The sequence below is a fragment of the Mus pahari genome, chromosome 23 (genome assembly GCF_900095145.1).
Source record: "Mus pahari chromosome 23, PAHARI_EIJ_v1.1, whole genome shotgun sequence".
Lineage (NCBI taxonomy): Eukaryota > Metazoa > Chordata > Mammalia > Rodentia > Muridae > Mus > Mus pahari.
Genome location: NC_034612.1, coordinates 17,252,949 through 17,257,173, shown reverse-complemented (window position 1 = coordinate 17,257,173; position 4,225 = coordinate 17,252,949). Strand labels below are relative to the sequence as shown.

At 44.5% G+C, this 4,225-nt stretch overlaps 1 long non-coding RNA gene across 1 annotated transcript in view; it reads right to left on the bottom strand.

The window, feature by feature from the left end:
• The window catches only part of LOC110339038, a 14,249-nt gene extending 11,231 nt beyond the window's left edge, over positions 1 to 3,018 (bottom strand). The window contains exon 1 of the long non-coding RNA XR_002381325.1: positions 2,970 to 3,018. This is a non-coding gene — a long non-coding RNA (uncharacterized LOC110339038). The remainder of the gene's footprint in view (positions 1 to 2,969) is intronic.
• Between the last annotated feature and the right edge of the window lie 1,207 nt (positions 3,019 to 4,225).

The window sequence follows — 4,225 nt, the reverse complement described above, 5'->3', positions numbered from 1 at the left end:
ACTCACTCTGTAGACCAGGCTGGCCTCGAACTCAGAAATCCACCTGCTTCTGCCTCCCGAGTGCTGGGATTAAAGGCATGCGCCACCACGCCCGGCTCCAAGGCAACTATTATAAGGACAACATTGAATTTAGGCTGGTTCAAAAGTTCAGTCCACTATCACAAAGATGAGAGCATGGCAACATCCAGGAAGGCATGGTCCAGGAGGAGCTGAGAGTTTTACATCTTTGTCCAAAGGCCTTGAAGAGAAGACTAGCTTCCAGACAGCTAGGACAAGGTTCTTAAAGCCAATGTCCACAGTGACACACTTCTTCCAACAAGGTCACACCTACTCCAACAAGGCCATACCTCCTAATAGTGCCACTCCCTGGGCCAAGTGTATTCAAAGCACCACACAGGCCTTCTGGGATTGCCTATGTCTGATTAATCCTGGGTAGGAAGTGAGACAGTTGGCAGTTATTGGCTAGTCTTGATTGTTCTGGGCTGGTGGTTACAGAAGCCACGAGACTGAATTCTAATATCATGTAGGTTCTTAATGATGTTCATTTATACATCCCAATGTCTCACTTATGTCATCCATGTTATCCTAAATAGTGACTTCTCCTATTGCTATGACAAAAAGTCAGACAAAGCAATTTAAGGAAAGGAGGGTTTCCTCTGGCTCACAGTTCAAGGATAAAACCCATCAGGGTTCTAGGAGCATGAAGGGTCTATTCATGTTGCACCCATAGGTAGGAAGCTGAGAGAGATGGATGCTGGTGCTTAGCTCATGGTCTTCTTTTTATTCAGTCCAGGACTTCAGCCAGTGACACGGTGTCACCCACATTCAAGTGGCTCTTCCTATCTCAGTTAAATATCTCTAGAAACATCCTCACAGACACATTCAGAAGAGTGTCTTCCAGATAATTCTAAATTCACCCCACTCATGATAAATTGGCTCAGACACAGAAGAAGACAATTTCTCAGATGTGGGCAGCCAGTGGATGTCACACAGATGCATGGACAACCAGACAAGCGAACCCAGTCATTTCTGAGCTAAACTAACGTTTTAGTGGCCTTGCTGGCTTATCCTATCAAGATAGCTTACACTAATTTGATCTACTCTGTCATTAACATCTAGGGTTCACTGAGTGATAATTATGTAGCTGCATTGCTTTCTGAAAACAAGGAGTTAATTGCAGACTTCATGAGTACCCTTTGCTTTGAAGAGGCGGGTGTATCTGTATTGTTTTTATTTGTTGTTGGCTCAGTCTTAGTTGGTGACTAAGCTTTTTTCCTTCGGCTTTGGGCATGGTTACATCCTGGCCATGTCTGGATCTCTCAGCTCTAAGGGTATTACAGCCTCTCCGTGCATTGTTCAGTAAACAGCCTCCATCTGCCTTAAGCCCAGATTTACATACCTAAAAATTCAACAATATACATGCATAAGCATTAGCCATTTCACAAAAGCACCTTTCGGGTGCTGTGGAGCTCAGCCACGTTTGGATAACACTGGCTTGGATGGCGCATCTTATTTTAGCAGCATGTTTTTAAGATTTTTTTTTTTGACATCAAAGTAGACTTAAAGGCAATTCTTTATATTCGTTGACTTCTTTATTTATTTATTTTTCAATCAAATCTTCCCACCGCATCAGTAAACACAGCAATCTTCCAACAAGGCCACTTAATTATCAGCTGTGCAGGCTGCAAAGACTCCTTTATGAGCATAGAGCCTGCATCCTTTGTGCAGCCAGCCAGGGTCCTAGAAAAGGCAGCTGCCTGCATGTTCATTGTTATTCAGAGCCAACTCAGAGCAATGGTGGCTTCTGTCCTTCTGAAGGTTTGCCTTTTTAAGTAGGTTACGGTAAGTCTGTAAACTGCTGGCCAGCGATCACCCTTGAGACTCAAGTGATAAGCAGATAAGGGAATTTCTGTGATGGTGGTTATTATGTAGCAATCCTTCTGAGCTGAAACAATCTATCCAGGAAGTAAACTACTCAAAAGTTTCAGGAAGTCCCTGAAACTGAACAAACATATTCGCTAGGCCTCTCCCTTCACAAGCACATATAGGCAGTAAGGACTGCTGAGATTCTTTTAGACTACCTAAGGTGGCTGGGAAAGCTTTAGATCTGCTGAGCCACTTGGAAAGGATACTCTCAACCTATTCAGCTGCCTATGAGATTCTGTGAGCTGTCATCCAGGCTAGGGCTTTATTGATGCAGCTGTCTTTGAGTCATTTTGGCTACCATATGTAACCCCTCACCCATATTCCTGAAAGTAGCTCCAACAAGACACATTGGACTTTGGTGATTTTACTTTCATCTGTTGTCAGTTTCCTATGTGGGGCAAGTGGATGCTTATTCACATACTCCCTCCCCCAGGAAGAGTGTCACACAACAATGAATATCTCCACCGGGGCTTCTTCAACACACTGGCATCAGGCTATGCTGGCTTTTTATCCCATGAATGGAGCCTATGGTCACCAGAGAGATACTATTACTATAATTTGGGTTGAGTGTGTCACCCAAAGGCCCCTTGATTACTATTAGGAGGTGACAAGACTTTAAAAAGTTGGGGTATGGTGAGAGATATTAAGTCCCTGAGGGTGGCTCTCTCTGTATTTTTTCTGGGATGGCATGAGAAAATGTCTATTCGTGAAAGATATTGTATTAACAATAGACCTAAGGAATGTCAGCTCAAGTCCAACTTGATAATTGATGCATTTATTGGAGTGGTTACAAGAACAGTGGTGGTAGGTTTATAGGGTTTATAGGACCAGGGATGAGCCCCAAACTGTGGCATCACCAAGAATTCCCACTCCATCAGGGATGATGGCCTCACAGACACTCTTTAGTTAACCTGCCTTCAACATATCCTAGCGGTTCCCCAGACCACATGTGGCCCACAGACAAGAGATAATGATGGCTGAATCCCAAGTGTGGAAGATGTGCCTTCTCTTTCCATTTTCTACTTATGAATATTAACAGTCACATCACCATTCCCATTGACCTAACTCTCTTCGTGTTGCTCTTATTATGTTGCCATGACTACAGTGCCAAACATTCTATAGGTTACCATAGCAACCTCTGCCCCAGGATGGTCAATGGTCCTGTAATGCCCATGCCCAGGGGTAATACTTTGACCCAGTAAGCCTCAAAGCTCGTTCTGGGACACACACATGCTAGCCTTGAGTTGTTTCTCCACAGATCCTAAAATAATGGTCTCTCTTGGCCATGGACTTACAACCTCTAAGCTTTATGCCCAAAGAAACTTTTTCTAAATCATTTCTCTCTGGTGTTTATCGTCATGGTGGAAAGCTGGATAACACAGGTACCATGGAGTCAAGACCTAGCAGAGAACTTTGAAGTTGAGGCTCCAGGGTGGAAGGGGAATTGAGTGACTGACTATCCTCATCCCCTGAGCTCCAAACTCCTGAAACCCCCACACACCGGCCACCAAGGGATTCTGTGGTGCTGAGGATAATGGTAGTTCATCTTTTCATTCGTCTTATACTCATTTAAAATGTCTAGGTTGCCACGGAGACTCTCCACCAGCCCAATTCCCAGCACCATGAAGCTATAACGAGGGTAGGCAAGCCAGCGGCAAACAGTTGGCTGCCCATGCAAGTGAAATTGTAAAGTAAACTTTCTTTGGTCCCCTAAGGAGAAGAGATGTCTTCCGTGTATATCTCCAGTTGTTCTAGTTTACTTTCTAGTGATAAAACACAGGAAAAAAAAAAGAGCAAAGAAATGTCAACTTAAGTCCAACTTGGCAAGTTGATGCATTTCTTGGGCTTACTAACAGGAACAGTGGTGATGCGTTTACACGGCAAGCGGTGATCCAACAACAGCTGTGTCACCAAACAGTCCCACTCCATCAGTGATGATGGCCTTCACAGACACTTTCCAGAGAACCTTCTGCCTTTAACATGTGCTAACCTATGACAGCTCACAGTCCATCACTGAGGAATGTTAGGGCAGGAACTCAAGGCAGGAACTAAAATGGAGACCATGAAGGGATGATGCTTACTGACTTCCCCTCATGGCTTATTCAGCCTGATTTCCTATATCGCCCAGGACCATCTGCCCAGGGTGGCACTGCCCACAGTGAGGTGGGGCATAGCGCATCAATCACTAGTCAATAAAATGCCCCCATAGATGTGGCCGTAGGTCAGTCTGATGAGGGTAATCTCTCAACCAAGGTTTCCTCTTCTCAGGTATGTCAAGTTGACAGCCAGGATGAGCCAT